This window comes from Nyctereutes procyonoides, unplaced genomic scaffold (genome assembly GCF_905146905.1).
Source record: "Nyctereutes procyonoides isolate TBG_1078 unplaced genomic scaffold, NYPRO_anot_genome, whole genome shotgun sequence".
Classification (NCBI taxonomy): domain Eukaryota; kingdom Metazoa; phylum Chordata; class Mammalia; order Carnivora; family Canidae; genus Nyctereutes; species Nyctereutes procyonoides.
In genome coordinates this window covers 13,587,403-13,602,629 of record NW_026575048.1, presented here as the reverse complement: position 1 = coordinate 13,602,629, position 15,227 = coordinate 13,587,403, and positions in this window count along the sequence as shown.

Below are 15,227 nucleotides of genomic sequence, written 5' to 3'. Positions count from 1 at the left end.
TTTCAGATGTTTCGTCTTTCCAAGCTAATTGACTTCCTGAGCTGGGACTCTGCTGAAATCTGCTGAGCCAAATTCTCCCAGTGCCAAAACTACTCCCTAGTAGGGTGAGACCCATTTGGAAGTTGCATTAAAACTTCTTAAGGCTTCCAGACAACGACTGTTTCAAGAAGGGCTCAAAGCTACATTAGAAAAGTCAATATATCTTGAAACAGGAAAATTTTTTAATGTAAAATGAAAGCCTACATTAACTTTTTAAAATGATGAACTGGAAATGCTCCTCTAATAAAGAGAGAGAGGGATTTGTCAGATTTTCTAGTATAGACTACAGTTTATATGATGACCAAACTGGACAAGCTAATTGAAAAATAACCTAAAAATAAGAGGGAGTGGGTGATTAAAGCTTCCTATGTTTTTAAAGATTTTACTTATTTATTAATTTTAGAGATAGAGCCGGAGGAAGCAGTGGGAGAGGAACAAGCACACTCTATGTTGAGCACAGAGTTGGACAAAGAGATTGATCCCATAACCCTGAAATTATGACCTGAGGCAAAATCAAGAGCTGAACCCTTAACCAACTAAGCCTCCCAGGTGCCCCAGAACTCTTTCTATTCTAATTTCATTGTTTTAAAATTTAAATACCTTTTCCAAAAATAAGCAAGTTCCCCTAAAGTATCCAGTCAGTCATTATGGCCCTAAAGGACCATGTTGGCCATGCAATGAAAAAAAAAAGAATGCAACGTGGATAGGATAGTGGGGATGTGCATATTTTTTATAGATATTTCTGTGTCATATATCATTCTTACCACCTACCAGGTATATGCTTTCTGGGAAATTTCTTAACCTCTCTGAGCCTCAATTTCCAAACTGGTAAAATAGATATCATTTTTAGTGGGGTAATAGATATAAAGGACTTATGTTGAGTCAATATTCAAAAGTGGTACCTAAGGGTTTATCTTCTTAAGCACTTTAACTTATAAAAATCATGACTTCAAATTTAAATCTTTCTAAAAATGCTTTATGCATGTTTGCTCCTTCATAAACAGAAGATACTCCAGATAATCTAACATTTTAAAAATAACTTAATAACTTGTTGGATCCTGCTTTTTTAAATATTGTGAGCCTGGGGACCCCTGGGTGGCTCAGCAGTTGAACGTCTGCCTTTGGCTCAGGGCGTGATCCAAATTCAGGGATCGAGTCCCACATCAGGCTTCCTGCATGGAGCCTGTTTCTCCCTCTGCCTATGTTTCTGCATCTCTCTGTGTCTCTCATGAATAAATAAATAAAATCTTTAAAAAAAAATAAAAAAAGATCGTGAGCCTGGGTTCTTGCCCTAACCCCTACACTGAAATTTAGCTGCATTTGCTTTATATTATTTTAAAATGTTCTTATTAGTGGTAATGTGGCCTGAAAGAGCCCTTTTTTTTACTTCCCAATCAGACAATCTTGCATTGAGAGAATGGGGTTGCCAAAGGGAAAAACTTAGATATTTTAGAAATTTTCTAATTAAAAATATTTTGGAAGGAAACATGTCACATGATGATAGAGGAGCTGGAATTTAAACTTCCTAAAGTTTAAATTATACTCCAATCCTCCAATTGAAAGAGAAAATATCACTATCAAATAAATGGTAATTGCCCTAATTGAGTTACCATACATATTTCTCCAATAGAGACTCAATATTTTACATTGAAGTCATATTTAAAAACAGAAAGCTCAGTCCTTGTGTTATCTAGACCTATCAAGTTTTTATCTGGAAAATCATATTTTTTTATATTTTCTATTTAATCATTCCTTGAGACTACATAGGATGATGGACTTAGAACTTAAGGGGAGTGAAACAATTTTTCTTTTCCTTTTTTTTTTTTTGCTTTGCTTTTCTAAATATAAAGTCCCTATAGATCTCTTATGATGAGACTCTGCCCCAATAAAGTTATTTCCAAAAGAAGGAATTTTCCTTACATTTTCCAGTGATTTAATCAGAGTACATTGGCATATCCACTCCTGGAAGAGCCAGGAAAACCTATATGGATTATTTCAGTGCCATAGAAATGAAAACTAGGAGGTACTTAGAGCATTTTACAATGATTTACTCACTCTGTATGACAAAGTTTTCCAACTTTAAGCTTAGCTAAAAGTAATTTAATTTCAACATTTCACTGAAATGTAAAGCCAGATTTTCTTAGTGGCCAAAAGACATGGCCAGCTCGAATTACAGAGCCCACAGAGGATGCCTTAATACCCCTAGGCCACTGAGTATTTGTTTAGAGTTTCCTGCTAACTTCTCTTTTAACAAAGAAGCAGATCAGGGCACCTGGGTGGCTCAATTGGTTGAGTCTGACTCTTGATTTCAGCTCAGGCTCAGGTCATGATCTCAAGGTCCTGGGATCAAGCCCTGTGTAGGGCTTTGTGGTCAGTGAGGAGTCTGCTGGAGATTCTCTCTCTCCCACTCCCCCTCCCCACAGTGCTCTATTTCTCTCTGTCTCTAAAATGGATGGATAAATCTTAAAAACAAGCAAGCAAATAAACTAAAACAAACAAGTAGATCAAGCTAAGTTAGTGTTGAAACACAAACAGGGCAAAGAACATTCTAATCATCCTGAGAAACAGAATTCAATTCTCCACTTTTCCCCCAAAATATAGAAAATCAGTGGATTGGGGGAGCCATAGAAACTGCTAGTAATGTCTAGGATTAACTAACTTGCTTTGCAGCTTTGCTTTGAGCCTAAAGTGTTTGCTGATGGCCTAGGATTTGGTTCTGAGACCTTTTTTTTTTTTTTTCAAAGATTTTTTTTTTTTTTTTTTTTTTTTTTTTAGGGAAAGGGAGAGAAAGAGAGAGAGAGAGAGAGAGAGAGAATCTTAAGCAGGCTCCAAGCCCAGCATAGAGCCCATGCAAGGCTCAAACTCAGGAGCCTGAGATCATGACCTGACCCCAAGTCAAGAATCAGATGCTTAACAGACTGAGCTACCCAGGCTTCCCAGTCGTGAGACCTCCTTAAACATTCTCTATGCAATGGCAAATATGAGACCCTCCATCAGTCAGGGTCCAATTACAATACAGGAACCACACAGTAATTTGAGTGGGGGAAAATCTAATAGAATTAATAGCTGAAACAGGGGGTGGAAGTAATGAGGAATTAGCTAATAAGAAATAAAGAGAACTCTAAAGAATACAGGAATAGCAGATATAAGGAGCAACCACTATCTGTAGAACTGAAATAGGGATCCCAAGGAAGAGCCTCCCGCCCATATCCCCAGGGATGAGATCCAATCTTTGTTGAAGGACATGGTCATGGCTCAACATGGTTTCTGTGGCACATACAAATCTTCTTTTCAGGAATAGTGGCTTGCTGGAGGCACTGTGCCAGAAAATCACTTGAGGGGATCACTCGGGAAAGCAGTAGGCTGTTGGATGCAGCTGGCTACAAGTGTATTTCAGGCTGCAGGGGTGAGGTGCTAGAGGAGCTGCGCATATTCCAGGAGCCTAGTACTGGAAAATCTATGTATTGCCAATGCCAGGCACTGACAGAGCTGGGCATGATGCAAGAGTCTGCTGAGAGAGCATGCTACAACCAAGGGCAACCTCTTCTTCCTGCAATATCTGACAAGGATTTACATGATGCTAGATAGCAAGAGGAAAGGCATTTCTCCATATTTTCACAATAGAGACTATGCTAGATAAATTGGAAGTTGACAGGCAATTAACTGATAACTGGCAAAGAACTCAAATTGGAAGCACTCTTTGATGTTGTGTGAAGAGCCAGGTTATCTTCACTATGGGTAGAAGAGATCCTGGTGTCAAAGGAGGCTGTATGTGTATGTGTGGGAGTCATATTCAAAAGTTGGGATCCCTGGGTGGCTCAGTGGTTTGATGCCTGCCTTCGGCGCAGGGCGTGATCCTGGGGTCCTGGGATCGAGTCCCACATCAGGCTCCCTGCATGGAGCCTGCTTCTCCCTCTGCCTGTGTCTCTGCCTCTCTCTCTCTCTCTCTCTGTCTCTCATGAATACATAAATAAAATATATTTTTTAAAAAGTTGAGGCTCTGAAGGGTGCTTGGGTGGCTCAATCGGTCATGATTTCTTTCAGATCATGATCTCAGGGTCCTGGGACCATCCAGGTCCCTTCTCAGTGGGGAGTCTGTTTCTCCTGCTCCCTCTGCCCCTCCCCTGCTCATTCTATGTCTCTTTCTCAAATAAATAAATAAAATCTTAAAGAAAAAAGTTGAGGCTCTGAGACTCTCTTCTTGTCCCTATGCCATTGAGTTGTTATTATGATTTTCCTTGACTTCTTCTCTGCTCTTTTATATAAATTCTAGAACTATATGAGGAATAAGATGTTCAGTGATTGTCACTGCAAAAATATCATCTGTTTGGGTTTATTCTAACGATATATATATATATATATATATATATATATATATATATATATATATATAATGCTCCCATTATGCTATGCTTCAGGCACTGTTATAGGTACTTTTCATGTCCTATTTTATTTTAAACTTAAAGACTGTAGGTATTTCAACATCATTTGATAGAAGGTAATTCATATGGTCAAATTTACTCAGCCATTAACCGTATGTTTAATATTTTATATAAATTTAAATTTGCAACTTTTGGAAAGTTGTATAATCCTTGGATGCCTCAGTGTCCTCTTTAGCATAGTGGAATAGTAGTACTGACCTCATAAAAAGAGATAAATGAAGAAAAAGGTCACTCAGAGTCACAAAATTTTAAAGTACCAAACTGGAATTTCCATGTAGTTTTGTGAAAATTCAAGGCCCATTTTCTTTACACCATGCCATGCTTCGTTTTAGGCTACAAAATCTTTTTTATTTAATTTTCTTTTTAAATTTAATTCCAATTAAAAGCTTATAAATTTCCTTTAGACCAAATAATTATGAGAAAAACAAACTGCACATTGTCATCTAGATGGAGTATACTCAAATAGGCAAATGTTCTTTCCCAGTATTTTTTAGATAAAAAAATGTAAATTCTAAAAAGTGGAAACATTAAAATTCTGACTCAATAGATTACTTAATTTAACAAAGAATTTTTTATGTGATAGAATATTTGGTATAGATTTTCCTTATGCAACCAAATCTTGTAGTGCATTAAAAATGCTAAAGTAGGGGATCCCTGGGTGGCTCAGCAGTTTGGTGCCTGCCTTCAGCCCAGGGCATGATCCTGGAGACCCGGGATCGAGTCCCACGTCGGGCTCCCTGAAGGAAGCCTGCTTCTCCCTCTGCCTGTGTCTCTGCCTCTCTCTCTCTCTCTCTCTCTCTCTCGCTATCTGTGTCTCCTATGAATAAATAAATAAATAAAAATCTTTAAAAAAAGAAAAAATGCTAAAGTTGACACAATTTTGATTAGAATAGCATTTTTCATGGATAACTTTAACTGTTCAGAACATCATTATATGTATGTGCCCATGTGCATGAAATCACTGTATTAACTTGAAGATTATAAACTAATAGGTATTTTGTAAATGCCATTTATAATTAATTGTAAAAACATAATAAATTTGACATAGATCTTGATTTATGCCTCAATACAATGATGGAGTTGGACCAGATTAATGGTTTCCAAACTTGGGTCAGCTGCAGAACCCTTTGTATACCCACTGTGTGGAGCAGTGATTAGCCTAACCACATAGGCTGAAAGGAAGAGTCCCTAGGGGCTGGACTTGGTTGACCTCTGACATTCTAGGATTCTATGCTTTGAGAAAGAAGAAGCTCAAGTACATATTCTATACATATCCACCATAAGAACTGTAAGTATCATATTATGACAAGAGCTTGACTTTCTTTCAAATGACATTTGCCTAAGGCCTGGTGGCCTTGAAGAATCCATGCCCAGAAACCATAATATTCCTATTGGTCCAGGCCTTTGATGGAGCTCAGACAACTTGTCAGATAACAAGTATCTTGGAAGATGACTGCTTTATATCTTCACAGTTAATCCTCATGAAGTACTGCAACATGGATGTTATTATCCTCATTTTACAGATAAGAAAATAAAATCTCAAAAAGTTTGAGTAGTTTTTTTTTCAGGCACCTAGTTAACAAATAATGGGCTTGAATTTGAAGCCAAATTTGCCTAATACCAGAGCTCTTTTACTGTATGAGACTTGCCTTTCCTAAAAATATCAACACACTATTAGTTTTATAATCTCAACACACATGTTGCTACTGCCCCATTTCCCAGCAGTGCCAGATATCAATCCTGGCCGTCTTCTTACTCTCACTCAAGTGAGTCGGCTGTGAAGTACCCTCCCATTCCTGCTACCATGCATCTGAAAATCCAATCTTTTCTTTAGTTCTGCCTCCCTCACAGAGCTGCCTGGCTACTTTAAGCCTCAAGAATCTTTTATCTCTGGACTGGTTTCATCCTATTAATACAAAACATCTAGTTTTTTATTCAAATTATAGTTTTTATTAGCCATCATTAGCCATCATTCTAGTCTTTTCTATTTTGTATTCTTAACATGAATTATACATTTATAATGAATGACACTTATATTTTTATGTATCTTTTCATACTCTACAATGAGGCCTATAGCACATGGAGGGTGAAGAGGAGGTGTATTTACTCAGACGCTCAGTACACAATTGTTGAAAGATTATCTAATGGTCAATAAATATTCTTGGTTAAGGAATCATCAAAAGCAAAAGCACAGCACTCAATACAAACATCATTAACTTAGTCATTAGTTCAAATAACAATGACTGAATGTGCATTGAGAATAAAATGCTGCTATGTGTAAATGTATACATCATAAAGAGATTGGAGAACCCCAGGCAGTTTAACAGATGAGGCAAGACATAACGGAGGCCTGAACTAAGGTGACAGCCAAACGTGTGAAGAAGGCATGGTCACTAGGAATTTCCTAGGCCTAACTGCTAATCAGATACTCAGAGCACAGGGCAGGAAACAGATTAGGATAACACCCAAGATTTTAGGCTACGGTTCCAGACTATACTAATCTGATGATGGGACAATTTACTGGAAAGTACAGATAGAAGATCAAGATAACTGAACTGACCATTAATTTAATTTAGAAAATATTGAGGATAGGATCCAGAGAATACTCATGAGGCAGGTGGATATAGAGAGTTGAAGCTTCTTGGAAAAGGAAACTCCAGAGATAAATATTTGAAGTCATCAATACATACATAGTAGTTAAATTTGTGCATGTGGATGAGATTACATAGAAAGAGTATACAGGATGGAAGAGAAGTAAAATCCCTTAGGGGCTCAAGAGAACACCAACAGTTAAGAAAAGGATACCAATTATTCTTCAATAAAGCTAGGGGATGGAGGGAGACAGGTGAAGAAAGAATGCCAGAGAAAGGGACTAAGAAGGAATTTTTAAAATAATTAATATCAGAGACAAAAGAAAGAAGTGTGCCTAGACATTTGTTTTTCTTATTTCACACGACAGATGTTTAGAATTTTTGTCATTCTTCTCAACAGGAATATTACATTTGTACAACTCTAGGGGGTACCATTTATGCAATATAGGTGAATAAACCCTTCAGGACTTGTGCAATTCTGTGATGGGATGGCTCCCCAAGCCCTTTTCCACTTGACCTCATCTTTAACACATAGACTTTTTCCTAATTCATAGAAGATATGGAGAATTATATACTTGTTCCTACCTCCCTTTCACTATCATCTCAAAATCTTCACCCACCCTAGCTCTACAGGTCCTTTGGGTCATTTGCATATCATGGAAGCTTGCTCCTGATGATGTCCTCCAGACCCACACTCAGCTTGAACAGCAACTTCATAGAAATGTATGAAAAAAATGCAATGGCAACACACCCCTAACAGTCATTTTTGCAAAGGTGTTTCGTCAATTCATTTAGGATTTCCATGACTGGGGGATGTTTCAACTACTGTAAAAATAAAATGTTCAAATAAGAACTTTGTACGTGCTCTAAATGAAAAGATGTTCCCTTAAAGATGCAGCTCTTAATGCACAGTGTAAAATGCTTGTAGCTTTTATTATGTCTTAGATGAAAAACATGTTTTACTGCATACCAGAGTAACAGACGTCAACTCACTTTTCAAATTGGGAACAGCTTTTCATTTTGTTCTATTCAACAATTTCTGGGTCCTAATTCAACCCTTCCCTCCCTCCATCCTACCTCCCACTACTATGCATTTGTCTTTGCTCTAACAAAACGGTGTCACAAACTGCTTTTTTCAAATGGCAAGGGCAACATGTACAAGGTGACAGAAGGAGAATTTTCAAGATAGGGATCTACCATGCTCTCTCCCCTTCCATTCAGCAAAAATTAAAGAAGGGACCTGGATGGTGAAATATTTACTACCTTAACATTGCTGATTGAACACAATCCACAGGAAACCCAGATGTCCAGAGTAGTAGATCAGAGAGGGGAAATCATGTGGCTGTAGAGCCAAATTTTGATTTCTAGCCTCCTGTATAAGAAAAAAAATGACCATCTGCTGTGCTGCTAAAACCCAAAATGGAAGTATGTCACAATCCCCTTCCCAGTGCCACTTCTTTATTTGCTGATGATTAGTAAAATAGGTTCATTATTTTAAAAGTTTAAATATAATTGAAAGCTTAAGTACAATTTCAGATAGTAAGTAATTTATATAAAACATTTTTTTAGTATTAATAAATGATAAGTTTTACTCCTTGGAGGAAAAAACTCAGATCTCATTTCTTTTTATAATTGAACACAAACTTTGAACCAAATTCTACTTCTATGTCTTAGATGTGACATTCGTGGAGTCTAAACAGACATTTTCATCATACATGTTCTCTGCTTTTGGAAAGGATATTTTTGGCTTTGTTTTAAGAAACAATGGAGCCCAGGGTCTGAACATAATCCTCGAGATCAGGAGATCTGAATTTTAATCCTAGTCCCCAAACTGGACAAGTCTGTAAACTTTCTGTACCAACTTCAAAATGGAGAAGATATGTAACTTGCCTCCATTTGCTCCAAAGAGCCATTACAAGCAGAAGTGAGGTAATCGGTGTGAACGCACATTAACCTCTTCAAACAAAGAATGGTGAAGAAAAGCAAGACAATGAAAATTTTTTGAAACAATATATGATATATTTTCCTTCGTTTTTTTTTTAGATAGCCAAGTTTAAAGTCAGTGGTGCCCATTTAAAAAGGAAAATCACAGAAACATGCAGGGAAATTTGGAATCAATTTATTTAAAGACATGTTCTTTGCAGCTGTTGTTCATTAGGACACTTTTATTGACGTGTCCAGAAATCTTTCCTAGTAGTTTAGGCACGCGGGGGCTTTGAGCCCTATGAAGTATAGCAAATTGCAGATGAATTGGTCCAGAAGTGTAGGTTTCTTAAAAAAAAAAATGCTTTGTAAAATAGAATATTCTCAAGGGAGTGATTGGTGGGGGAAGGGAAGTATGTACTGACACTTAAAAGATCCTTGACCTTCTGGAATGCACATCTAAACTTCTGCAACAGTAGCCCAACAGAACTGAAACTTCGTGTTCAAAACCACTTTAATAAAGCCCACTTTCTCCAAGGATCCCAAACAAAATGATCCAGGGATAGTTTATAATAAGATGATACTCACTTTAAAAAAGTTTCTGAGAAACCTTTGCCTTGATGTGCCGCAAAATTTTCTGAGTCTCGGGAAGAATGGGAGTGTGCCAAGTGGACTTGGCAATAGATGGAGAAGGGAAAAGATTATTCCAGGAGATGGAATAGCATATTCGAAGGACTGGAGGCTAAGAGCACAAAGCAAATTTAGAAGAACTATGGGCATTGTTTGTTGATTTGTTCTTTTATTCTTTATTTCATAAACATATGTGGAGCTCCTACGGTCTGCTGGGTACGATTCTAATTACTAAGATCCATCTCCAGTATCAAGCAATTGGCAGTAGAGTGAAGGAGGCGGAGATCAAACTACTTCAAAGCAGTGTGTTAAGGTTTAGGCAGAGGTAGTAAAGAGTCCTGCAGGAGCTCAGTGGTGCAGGGGAGATGAGAGGGTGCATATGTTTTGGGGGGATAGCATCAGCAAGGAAAACCATTCCAGCAAAATACAATACCCGAACTGAGTCTAGAAGAGCAAAGAGAAGAAAGCTATATGGGAACTGGGGAAAAAGGATCTTCTGGGTTAAGGAGCCATGATCAGAGTATAGTGATTGTGTTAGCTTTTCAGGGTGGTGAATCCCTGAGGGTAGAGTGGGGACTCCCGTGGGGAAGACCACTGAAGTTTGACACACAGCCTCTAGACATGGGCCGCAGAGAAGAGGAGACAATTAGTGAGGCAAAGCAGCCACAGGGCCTGGAGCTTGGCTGTCTTTCCTCTGGGCACCTTCACTGAGCCCCGCAAGGCTGTGTCCACCACTCTCTGGGCTCACTATCCTAATTACACCCACTTATGTCTGCTCATTTACTTGTCTTCTCTGAAAAGAGGGCTGAACCTGGGTCGTGGCTGTACTTCTACAGCCTGGATTCTTCACGTAGAGTGATTAGAAACAGGTGAAGGGGAGGTGTCACAGGACATATAAGTGTGCCCTGGGAGTCTAAAGTTAACACGTGGTAGGTAGGCGGAAATGCCTGCTGCAATGAATTGATAATTGAATTGATAACCTTGACCTTGCTAGCGTCCTCGCTTGGTAGTGAGGCTTCAAAGAGCAAGGGCTTTGAAGAAAGATAGGGTCTTGCTGTTATTTAATGAAGCCAAGCCTGTATTTCTGGAAAGCAGAGACAACATCTGCCTTTTTGGGTTGGGATTGGAATAATTAGATATAATGCATGAAGAAGACCTGGCAGGTATTTAGATCCCAAACACAGTGTTGGTTTTATTTACAAATAAATAATGAGAAGGGATGAGAAAAACCTTTAATCTGTTTCTCATATGGGCTCTCCTCAGCTCTCTGTCTCTGGTGTTCCCTGCTGCCCCACCTACTTGTCCACCGTGAGCTGCCCCGTGATTCACTGAAAAATAAAGGTTATTAGAGATGAACTCATCTGCTTCCCCACAACTTCTCATCCTCCTGTATTAACACCCACACTCTCTGTCTCCCTCTGTCACCTTGGAAGAAGGGTGCCTGCTTCTGTCCAAGGGCAACACCCAAACTTGCGTATTGAACCTCGCCTGCACTTGGCAACTGAGATTTCTTTTCTGTAACCATTCTCACTCTTCTGCACCAGCAATTGCTCTTTCTCTGCAGCATCATTGCCATCATCTTAAAATCATGCTGTCATTTGTCCCCTTCAACTCCCCACATCCCCATCATATCTCTGCTCCAGTGCGCAACGATTTTACTTAGTTGCTTTCTCCACCTTCCTTCTCATGTCAATGTCCATCCTTAATCTTCTCTGATTTACACCCTGTCCCCCCATATCAATGAGGTTGTTTTTGTCAACATCACCAGTGACCTCCATGTTGTCACGTCCAATAGCTCCTTTATGGTTTTGGCCTTGCGTGACCTCTCAGAAACATTCAGGACAAATGACCTCATTTTTGAAAGATTTCCCTTCCCTGCTTTAGTGAAACCACCCTTCCCTGATTTTTCTCCCACCTTTTTTCTTGTTCTATGTCAGTATCTTTTGCAGGATTGTTCTCCTTTACCAAATCTTTAAATGAAGGAGCACCCCCACAGCTAAGGAACACATTGTCTTCTGTGTCTATGCTCTCCCGCTGCATCATCTCCTTTAGGCCACAGCTGGAAAAACTACTAATTTGCTGATGGTTTCCAAACTTACATCCCTAGCAATGACCTTCCTAACACTTACACTCATAGATGTAATGGGTGTCTTAAAGTCGACATGTTCAAAACAAAGAACCCTTTTCCATTCTCTTAAACTCAGAAAATGGCCTTATTTAGCTGATATCCTTCAGTTTTCAATTTTTTAAAAGATTTTAAATATTTATTTGTTTATGTATGTATGTATGTATGTATGTATGTATGTATTTTAGAGGGAGAAAGAGAGAGTGAGCGAGTGTGTCCACATGAGTGAGGGGAAGGTCAGAGGAGGAGGGAGGGGGAGAGAATCCCAAGCAGACTCCAAGCTAAGTGCAGAGCCCAAAGTGTGGGGCTCCACATGGGGCTGGATCTTCCAACTCTGAGATAATGAGCCTGAGATCATGACCCAAACTGAAACCAAGAGTCAGATGCTCAACTGACTGAGCTACCTAGAGACCTCATCCCTCCCCTTTCTTTTACTCATTCCCTGCAACCACTCCAGGAACACATTTCATGTGTGTGCACATTTCTCTACCTACTACTACCATTGTCACCTGTGCCCCCACCACTTCTCCCCAGGACTGCTACAATGACCCCATGACCACCTCAGTAGCTTCCCCTTCCACTCCCACTTCCTCCTATTTCATACTCCATACAATTCCAAGAGTGATGATTTCAAAACTTAAAGAAGGGTCTTTCCCATGCTTCAAATCCTCCAGAAATGCCTGATAGCACTTTGATGAATCTCTTACTCTGGTGTAAATATCCTACATGATCTGGCCCCAGTTGAACTTCTCCGTCTCTTCTAGGACCATTTCCAACCTCACTTCATTTCCTAAACCTCTTTCTTTCCATGAAACACACCAAGCTCAGTGCTTCTGATGGCTTCTCTGCATCATTCCCCTCAGGAATGCTTTCTTTCTGAAAAAGAGGCATAGTTGCCTTTTAGCCTAAATGTCACTCAGAGACAGCCTTTTATTTTACCTTACCATCCACTAACTATTCCTCTGCATAGTCAGCATCGCTGTCAAATTGTTTCTGTATTATCTGTCTGTGTATCTATTTGACCACTCCACTCCCAACTAGAATATCATCATTATTAGAGAAAGTTCTTTTGTCTATCTTTTACAATACATTATCCTCAAGACATAGAATACTGCTGAGTACAGTGAGGGCTTAAAATTAAATAAAAATAAGCATTGAATGAATTGATCTCCTTATCATGCTGAAATGAACCTTTGAGATCATTCTAGTCCAACACCCTCATTTTACATATGGGGAAACTGAGGCCCAGGGAGGAAATCTTATTTTTCCAGAGCCATTTTATTGAGCAGGGAGAAATATCTTCCACATTTGCCCTTTAGAACTTTCTTTTGTTTGAAATAATACCAGAGACCTGCATATAAAAATCAATATATGTGAAACTCCACTTTATTTTCTGTGAGGTTCATCAGGTCAGTTCCACAAGCTGGTCTCAGCAAAGAACCCTGTATCTCCCCTCCTGCCCCCCGCCGTCCAGGTAATCTCTAAAATCCCAATAAGTCCTATAGAGCAAAGAGCTGGGGTTCTGGAAGTCCTAGGAAACCATAGCCTTCACATAGGTAGTTTCCACATATGTTTGAAGAGAGGACAAATGCTGAATTTTGTTAGAGTGATAGAAAACACATGTGTTTTCTCACTTCATATCCCAGAGAAGTTAGCTGTCAGTCTCAGCTCTTAGCTTCCATTTCTTCCACCCTTAAAAGACCAAATATGTGCCAACATGGCTGCATCCCAGACATTTGAGCAATATGAGGCAGATAATTGGGTAGGGTCAAAAAGAAAGGCCTTGGATGTCATTGGAAGGTGTTTGGCTTTTAAAATTTCTTTTCTCTAAAGTCAGTGTTTTGCCATTTAACATTTTAAGCAGAGGAGTGATGTGATCAGATTCAAATTTCAAAAGGACCATGCCGGCTATATGTGCAGGGGATGGATCAGAAGTGGTTAAGATTGAGAATGAGAATGGATTCTTAGGTTGTTATGCTCATCTAGTCAAGAGATGATGGGGGCCTGGGATGCCTGGGTGGCTCAGCGGTTGAAAGTCTGCTTTCGGCTCAGGGCATGATCCTGGGATCTGGGATTGAGTCCCACATCAGGCTCTTTGCAGGAAGCCTGCTTCCCCCTGGGCCTGTGTCTCTGCCTCTCTCTCTATGTGTCTCTGATGAATAAATAAATAAAATCTTTTTTAAAAAAAGGAGATGATGGGGCCAGAAAGAACAAAATGACAGTAAAGAAACAGATAAATAAACATATTTGAGGTATTATCATATTAAGGATGTATCGTTAACCGGACTTTATTAATATGGTCCCTGTTGCCAACTGCGGCCATAGGCTGGTTTCCAGCCAGTGAAAAGAAAGCAGAAGTGATATGAGCTACTCTCAGGTCATTTCCTCCAGAATTCTTACTCTGGGTTCTGTACATATTTCCCTTGAGTCTGCTTTTGGTAGCTGTCTAAGATGGGGCAACCTTAGAAGCTATATTTATATAATCTTAGAAGCTCCCTTCTGACTTACATGAGAAGGAATCATGCCTCTGTCTTAGTTAAGCCCCTCTAGTTTTATATACGCTTGTAGTAGTGTAGCATTTATCCAACTCCAGGCATGGGGGAAGGAATGCCAATGCAAATCCTGAAGGGACAGTGGTAAGGTCTCTTGCAACAGCTTCAAAGGGCCAGTGCACAGAGCCATCCAATGTAGGACCCTCCCGGACAAACCCATTTGATAATTTCATCAAAGGAGGTCAAAAGGATTTTATAGAAACTACATTCCTGAGTTTCTGAAGGCTTAGAGACACTTCTATCCTCTAAATAACTTACATTATTTTAGCCAAAATAAAAATCCTAGTCTACACAAAGAGTGAGGTAAAGGAGTAATTATTACACTCTTGTTTATATTAGGAAAAAAAGCTGACGTCAAAATATATGTCTAACGATATACAACCGAGTGATTAAGTTTTGGTAATTCAAAAACTGCAATATTCACAGTCATAATCCAAGAGACTATAAAAGGCCATGGTAAATACCTCACGGTCTGATATTGAATAATCTAAAAGGAGTTTTGATTCCTGTGTATTGATTATGACAGAAGGAAAAACATCAAGTACATGCTTGGGATTGGCAAAAGAGGAATTATTTTAGACAATCAACAATTCTCACATTTAACTCGTTGCTAAGTCTTACATGCAACCCCTCCAAATAACTAAGGTTTTTACTATATAGACAGTGGATTTTTTTCCCATTAAATCAGTTGCAGTTATTTGTTCAGTAAACATATTGAAAATCTGGGGCCGCTCTGTGCAGTGCATCTGGAGTTTATGATGCCCTGTCCTATGGGCTTGGGGCTCAGCAAGGACTCTAACACAGTTCTGTCCTCAGGCTCTCTCAGGCCAGTAGGAGAGACAGCTTTGCAAAGAAAATAGGAGTGCCCTGCCACACTAGGCTTGTTCTGCTCCATCCTACCGGATGCCATCCTGATAACTATGGC